The sequence below is a fragment of the Eleutherodactylus coqui genome, chromosome 1 (genome assembly GCF_035609145.1).
Source record: "Eleutherodactylus coqui strain aEleCoq1 chromosome 1, aEleCoq1.hap1, whole genome shotgun sequence".
Taxonomy (NCBI): domain Eukaryota; kingdom Metazoa; phylum Chordata; class Amphibia; order Anura; family Eleutherodactylidae; genus Eleutherodactylus; species Eleutherodactylus coqui.
Window position 1 is genome coordinate 428,559,930 of NC_089837.1, and position 9,211 is coordinate 428,569,140.

Sequence of the window (9,211 nt, forward strand, 5' to 3'; positions counted from 1 at the left end):
TAGACATCAATTGTGAAATGGACGGAACTCGCATGTGAAAAGAACACAAATTTCAGTCCGTTTATTAACATGAGCCATTATTCTCTTGGACCCAGTGGTGTAACTATAGGGGATGCAGTAGCACCCGGGCCCAGGAGCCTTAGGGGGCCCATAAGGCCTCTCCTCTCTATATAGGGAGCCCAGTACTATGAATAAAGCATTATAGTTGGGGGCCCCGTTACAGGTTTTGCATTGGCGCCCAGGAGCTGCAAGTTACGCCTCTACTTGGACCTTGCAAGTGCAGCAACCTGATGTGTTTGTCTTGCAAAACGAATCGCAAGTGCATTATCAGTACGAGTTCCTCAGGCCAATATTACACTCGCCCATGTAAATACACTCTAATGAAGATTATAGGTTCTGAGTATCTGGCAAAAGGCACTGATAACACATGATGTCATCTCTCAGATTTTTTTCTAAGGTTTTTACAGTTTTATGCTGAAAGATAGAAGAACATGTTTACCACTGTTGGATATAACTGTTTTACATTTCATCATTTTCTCAAATGTTGGGTTGCTATCATTAAATGGAAACATCCATATTAACACACAGATGCTCAAAATCTGTTCTGTACATGTCTGCCAAAGGTGTGTGGCTTCGTAAGGCCATATTATGGCTCCATTTGTATAGTGCAGTAATAGGGCACCAGGAGACTATGAAAAAAAAGATGTGCTTCATCAGATATCATATGCATGTTGGTATTCTCCCATGGTCAAGTTGCTTCTAGGGAAGAATACCTCCGTAAGTAGGACTTCCAATAGAGCATTGGGCAGCCCATGTAGTCCTGTGCCATATGCATGGATACCACAGCATTCTCTTCTAATAATTCGTGCATTCGCGGCTGTTGGACAGTTTTTATATTCCACTTTATTTTCTATATGTAAACAAGATTGTTTCCATTCACTGGTGACAAGCAAAGATCTTGAAACAGCAAAGAGTTGAAACAAAGGCATTACATTTTATTCACATAAGACTAAAAGATTGACCAGTGACAGGAGTCAAGAATTGGGCAATCAGGCACCATAGATTGGTTATAGTTTTGTTGACGAGACCGCTTACCGACCAACAATCTGATGACATCATGATCTGCTGATATCTGACTGTCTCTTAAATATCAATATCCTATTGGATAAGGTAAATATGACTGATTGCCGACTGATCTTGCATAGCGATTTTATCACATGATCTTTCATCAGAGTGGTAAACATAGGATTATCTGCTGATGTGTGTCGGTAAGGGCTGTACATTGGGGGGCAGAGTTTCATCCAATGTCTGTGGCCAGCTTTATACTCTTATTGGAGATTGGTTTGAGATTTGATTTTTTGTCATTGAGCAGATGAGCTTTGATCATTGTAAACATAATGTATGGTGTTAAGAATTTTATTATGGCTGAGTTATCCCAGTAAAGGTCCATTTACACTAGCAGATGTCCATGTTGGTGGTCTATACCATTGCTGTAAGCAATGGCATAGTGATTCCAGACAAGGATTTACACAATTTCATCTTAATAATAATCAAAAATTGATCTTCTGGTTGATGTCGATGATCAATCAAGCACTTCATGGTCATATACTACAATGTCAGGATGACCAGTGGTTACGTTCATGTTTACTTAGTTCATTTTTAACTAGCATTATATCACTAGTCATTCATTTGCTAATGCTATTTACAATAAAGGATACCTATCAGTAGGTTTTTCCCTACTAAAGCACTTACTTCAATGGAGTCAATGAGGTGAAACTGCTCGTCTGAAGAGTCAAGGTGGCCATGCCGTGTTACTGCACAGTGTGACTTGATTGACATCCTTGAGGACAGGGTATGTCATGTCAAGCCAAACCAAAATCCTCTTCTAACAGGCTGACCACATATGTACCGAAATATAGTCGATGACAGCAAGCACATATGCAGATTTTGGATGGGATGGAAATGACATACTCTGTCCTCAGAGAAATCAGTAAAGCTATATTGGGCATGGCCACCTTGACTCTTCTGCCGAAAGGCTCCGCCTCCTTGACTCCAGCAAGGTGATTTTATATGCAGCTGTGATTACAGCCTTTTAGGAATTTCAGCTGGTAATGTTACATACAAGGACACCTTTAGAAAGCACAAGAGTTAGTTTAACAGTTGCTGGAGGTGATTTAGTGGAGGAAACGCTAGTGGTAGGTTCCCTTTAAGGCCATGCTCACATCCCGGTTATGGGGATTATGTTTTCCTGCTACATTATGGGAGTAGGAAGACAAAATTCTCTAGTCGAACAGCGCAGAATGGACTCCATTGACTTTAATGAGGTCCTACCATTTTCCGTCCAATTGTCAGGCATTTTCCTGGACAAAATATTACAGCATGCTGCATTATTTTTTCCAGGATTTTCATGGAAATGAGCAACGGAGGTTCCGAATGGATTCTCCAACACTGATGTGAACACAGTTACAAGTGGTTTTACCAGAATAGCAGGTTATCCCCTAATCACACAATACGGTAAAATTTGCTGATCAGTAGTGGTTTTACCTCTGAGACCCCCGCAGATCTCAAGAATGGGGGTTCCGTGTCCCCTGGCCTCCTTATTGTGGTGTTACTGCACCCCTCATTGTGAGGAGGAGACTGGATGGAGCGCCGATCACTTTCAATGGGACTGCAGAGTTGCTCAGGTATTTCCACCACTCTTTGTAGTGAATGGAGCGTTGACCATGCATACTCAGCTAGCGCTCCATTCAGAGTGATGTCACTGCGGGGGCAGAAGCGACCCCTGCAGTGACAGAAGAGCGGAACCCCATTCTTGAGATCAGCGGGTATCTCACTAAGGAAATCCCTACCAATCAGCAAATTATCACCTTCTTTAAACAATTCTCATGCATGCTTGCTCGTTAGCGTTCGAATCAGACTGATTTTCTGCTTGTGTAAATGGGCCTACATTACATACGTTTACAGCTGTATCTTTGTGTGTTAATGCCCTTTTGCATTGCTACAGGTTCTATTTATTTTATGTGATAATGGATTATTAAAAAAAATTCTTTGTAAGAGCAGTGCCTCGGCTCATTAATTGTTTCATTCTGGAAGTGAAGGCGAAAGTCCACAAGCAGGTACAGACACAGAAATTCTCCTTGATCTGACAGAATCTTGCTATAGCTTTCTTAGTAGCATTTTCTCTTCTCACTTTTCTGCTCCTTAAGGCCCTTTTACACGGGCTGATAATTGTTCGGATTCCTGCAATCCAGCGAGAATCTGTAAGATTATCGTTCAGTGTAAACGCATGTCCCGACAAAACACAAACAAGAATTTGTTTGCTTTTCGTTTGTCTTTCATTTTCAGCCCGTGTAAGCAGGCAGTCGTTCACTTATAAACAACTGCCTGCTTACTGTGAATGGAGGCAGCTGGCCGGAGTGATCCACAACCCCCTCCACCTTCATTCACTAGTGATGCTCGTTCCTGCATAAAAGCACAGGAATAATTATCACTGGAATGACGTGTTGGGCATCTGCGCCAGAAAGCCGTCCCGTGTAAAAGTACCCTTGGGGCTCAGTGAGCTGAGCAAATTTTTCACGCATGTATAGGTGAAATAATTGGCTGCGATTGGTCACAGCGCTCAGCCAATGAGAGGCAGCTCTTCCAGGAGACGGGGATTTTTCAATCCCCGGCCAGAAGAAAATGAAGAACAGAGGTGATGTATTATAATCACTTCTAGGTGATGTATTATTAATTTTTTTTTCCTGCAGCCAGGGCTTATTCAAGAGCTTTGACAGTAGGATTTTCTAATAGAGATAGTAGAGCATGGTACTTATCTCTATATGCAGGGAGATTTACATCTCCCTGTATATAGTGATATGGACCATGCTGGTGTAACTTGGGTATCTTCTATATATAATTATATATGTACGCTGTTATGTTATGCATCTTACTGTATATAGTGATATGGACCATGCTGGTATATCCTGGGTATTTCCTGTATATAATTATATATGTACAGCTGGTATATGTTATACATGTCCCTACATATAGTGATATGGAACGTGCTGGTATAACCTGTGTATTTTCTGTATATAATTATATATACACATACATATATATTACTGCTGGTATAAGTTATACATCTACCTGTATATAGTGCTATAGCCATGCTGATATAACCTAGGTTACAAAACATCAAAAACCTGCATTTGATTTTTTTTAAATCAAATGTATTCTTTAAATCCACATGCGGTTTTTAATTGTGTGTGCGCTTTCTTAAACATACATGTGGTTTTTGATGTGTTTTTTTTAATTGTGGTTCAAAAATACAACAAGGAACATAAAGTAAATTTTCACATAGTTCAGGAGATGAGTCATGTTTGGAAAGCTTATACCAAGGGGCTAGATCATGGGAGAAAGGGCAGAGCTGAACTTTTGTACCCGGCCCCCTGAGTTTTTAGCTGCGCCCCTGCTTGACAACTGCAGCCAAACACTGGCCAGAGCCATGATGCTAGGATGTATGACGCAAGACCACCCTGGCCAGGATTTGCTGCAGCGCTCACATGGATGTATGCATCCATTGCATATCTATGATGGGAAACAATATACCGCTGTGATATAAAATGTAAGGAGTATTAGGATGCTGTTAGTAATTGATTGGGATAAAGAAAAATAAGATAAATTCACTATGGAGTTATAGGAATCGGCACACGTGACGGGGCGGAGCTACGCGATGACGCGTAGAAGGGGCGGAGCCATAACGCCGCTGCTGCCGGACAGATCCGAAGGCAGAAGACCCTTCTGCGCAAGCGCGTCTAATCGGGCGATTAGACGCTGAAGTTAGACAGAGCCATGGAGACGGGGACGCCAGCGCAGGAAAGGTAAGTGAATAACTTCTGTATGGCTCATATTTAATGCACGATGTATATTACAAAGTGCATTAATATGGCCATACAGAAGTGCATAACCCCACTTGCTTTCGCGAGACCACCCCTTTAAGGAACGATTACACTTTCCAACAATGATTTTGTTTTGTGCTCAAAAATAGCGTATTCTAATGTATCTGCTGAATTCAAAAATCACCATTAAAATGATAGATTAGCTCTTGCTTTGGAGATGCAGTGACCTGTCATTTTTTAGAGGTAATACTTTTATTTTTGTTTAACAAAATATTTATTGGTTTTATGATGTTTAAAACATATCAATCAAGAATTACAGTCATGTGTAAAGTCCAGCGGCAAGTAGATTGAACAGATAAATCCGGAGTTACATTACCAGATGTAACTTCTAAAAAACATACAAGGTAAAATAAAAGTAAAGTGACAATTTTCACTTCTTCAATTACTGCAACTCCTAATCAGATAAATCAGTATAAACATTAGAGAACCATAAATGAGAGTAACGAGTGGGGGGAACACAAGAGGAACTCATAAGGGGAAAAGGAAAGGGAAAAAAGGGATGAGGCTGTAATATGATTTATTATATGGGTGAGCCTGAAAAATAAAAATGAATTTATTCCATTAACCTGGCTGGAACCATGCTCCTCGTAAATCTGTTGGGGGGATAGATGAAATGCTTGAAGGTAAACTAGACTGGAAGGGTCAAAGCTCTGGCTGTTGGGTTCCATAGGCGCATAGTCTGTGAATAATGGTACCAGGATGACCTACACTTTTATTTTGTGGGAATTTTTTGGGTGGGAGTTGCCACTCCTCTTAACTGACATAACACAACATTCTCCATATATATGTAGGTTATAAGCATAATAAATGTTCCTATGACTGAGTTTCACATTGTTTCTGTTTTTCTTTTTTTTTCAGAATTTTTGATTTTGGAGTGCTTTTGAAGTGTAAAATTTGCTATATCAAAATGCCACAAAAATGTGTAAATTTAGTGAATACTTTTTGTTGCATTTGTGGCAAAATAACATTTTCGTCACAGAAACGCAGTCAGATGCCTCTTGAGAAGACTGCCTATCCTCATTATTATTCATCATATAGCTGTGAATTTCTTCAGAATATGCTGTGCATTACTCACGCCTGTTGCTGGCCTGGCACCACATTCCTCTTCCATATTCATACACATGCCATAGACATTCTGTGGCAAGCCAAATATCCAACAGGAGTTACAATGCCCATACTCTTTAGATAGCTGTTGGCTGAGAACTCATTTGTCTGACAGCTATTCCACCTGACCCCTCCATACTGTACACATATTTTTGGCTTGGTCGTGTGTACATGTCTTCTCAGTATGTAGAGAGGAATAAGCGGACACCTCTTGCATCTTATCTACCATAAGAACAAAGAATGGTATATGTTGAAATCTAGCATACTCGATCCTTCTTTCCCCTGATATATGGGAAAGACTCAGGATACCCTCATATACATTAGATAATAGTCTGGTACCACCAAGTACATCGGGATCGGACAACATTTGTTTTATGTGTATGATCACATTTACATATGGTAAAATGGGTAAAAGAGCATATAATCGCCAGTATTGTTAGCCCAATCAAAGTAGTAGCAAGAAACAATCCTGGATGGGAGCAAAGCTCTAGCAGATCTATTTCAAGGAACTGAACACGTGATATGGTTGAATGAAGGAAATTCTTAAAAACATAGCATAATAAAATGGTTGCTTAGTTTCCCCTATAGTAGATAACGTGAAAGAGGAACTGAAGCACTTTGCAATAGATGTGATTTCTTAGCAGAAAGTTAGGAAACTTCCCAGTGTGATCATATGATGTGTGGTTTTAAATATAAATGTTGTTCTAAACAGTGAATGTTATTTCTGTTCCACGTATCCTTAAAGGGGTTTTCTGGTACCGTAGTGAACTATTGATGAACTATCCTCATGATTAAGGGCAGGCTGGGAAATTAAAATGACCCTGGAAAAAAATTATGAAGTGGCCTGGTAGGCGGGTACGAACCTGCCGCAGCCATGGAGGGGGTAGGAAGCAGAGGCATAAACTAAGGGCTCAGGGGCCCACCCCTCACCTGTACCCATATCTGTATATATACCTAAATTGTGCTTTGTACAGCTGCAAAACAATTTCCATACATGATCTAGCCCCTTGGCATAAGCTTTCCAAACATGACTCATTTCCTGGACAACATGAAAAATTGTTTGTAGCCCCCTTGGCTTTGTTCATGTCTTTTGTTGCATTTTTGAACCACAATTAAAAAATACATTAAAAACTGCATTCAGTATTCCAAACAACATGCATCTTTAAGAAACTGCATACACTATTAAAAACCGCATGTGGATTTAAACAATACATGTGGTTTTTTTTATAACAGCATGCGTTTTTTACTTGTGTGTAAATTGTGCAATCATATACAGGAGATACCCAGGTTATACCAGCATGGTCCGTATTACTATATACAGGAGATATATAACTATTATTAGCTGTACATATATAATTTATATACAGAAGATACCTAGGTTATATTAGCATGGTCCATATCACTAAATACAGGGAGATGTATAACTTATGCCAGGTATACATATATAATCATATACAGAATATAATTCGGTTATACTAGCATGGTCCATATCACTATATACAGGAGGATGTACTTCTGTTATATATAGTGATATGGACTGTGCCGGTATTACCTGAGTATCTTTTATATATAATTATATATGTGCTGCTAGTATACGTTAATATATATTATAACAAATACCAGCTGCAAACATATATAATCATATACAGGAGATACCCAGGTTTTACCAGCATGGCCTATATCACTATATACTGGATATAAAAGTACACCTGTACCAAACCCACTCAGGTAAATCCGGGTATATCAGCTAGTGTGTGTGTCTGTATGTGTAATATATATATATATATATATATATATATACATATATATATATATATATATATATATATATATATATATATATATATATATATATATGAAATCTTCTAGAAGAAATGGGAAAAAAACACACACACCGTTTCACTGTAATCATCATGGCAGTTTAATTACATTCACACTGTGGCTGAACAAAACCCACTATACCAAGACCAACAATACCATTAATAACACTATGTAAGGGTCAAATTATACCACTATAAAACTTGAAAAAACCTTTACTCTCTGGATTATCCCTTTAAGACTTCTAAAGTATGCAGTTTGGAGGGCTCTCAGTATGCGTGGTACCATAGGGTGGCGGACTATGGCTGGTGATGCTATAACTATAGGCACAGCTTGTCGGGGCGACTATGAGAAAGGCAGAGGGAGATGTTTGGGAAACAGCCCAGTGTCTATAGTCCACTTAATCCATATGCATGTATGCATACATGGCATCCAAAAGACATGTCACTCTTACAATAGGGAAGAGCTCATAAATGTGTTACAAGGCAATACACATATCTGAGCCAGATTATAGAATTCTTTACCCGCCATTTTTCAGGGATTCTTCTGCAGTAGAGAGATTGGGAATCAGTGATATATGTTATAGTCATTATTCTGGATTCTATTCTCTAATGATGAACACCGCCCATTCTAGAAATGTCTATTGTTGGATGGCAGCAGTTAGACCACCTCTGTCTGTTCCTGAGACATTCGGCCCTGTGTCTGCAGTCGTCCAGCCACGTCAGCATTGCTTCTGTTGTGGTCTCTGTCACTTGCACAAAAGAATTTAATTGCTTAAATAACTTGTTAACAACTGTTAATGAAGTAGTCCACACACTGTAAGTCTAGGTTGTGTTTAGTGCTTCAATATCAGCACAATGGTGCCATTTATCAAAGTCTCCTGAGTTCTGTCCTATAAATCATTGTAGTGCATCACCAAAAAAATATCAGGCCCTATCTAGTAAAGCAGGTTGCTATAGATGACAAATGTTGATAATGCAGGCTTTAAAACCATTGTTTCTTACTAATGGAAATGTGTTCCATTGTTTATAACTGCTCTAATTCTTTCTCCGTTGTCATTGATTAAACACTTACCATTTAAGCAATGACCATATGAGAAACTACATGTGTACTGATACACATAAATAGCTTTTTGTTATAGCTGGCCTTAGGTTGAATGTGCCCTGTTCAATACTTTATATTGAAATTCTCATGTGCAAATGCCCTACCTAGCTGGATGCTGATGGCCCTGGCCTATGCTGCTTCATACGAGCCAGTTTGTCTCCAGCCCTTCTCCAGAGCTGTAGCTACGCATTTCTTCATCAGGGACATAGAGTCCGTGCAGCCCCCACTTCATACATGCATTCACA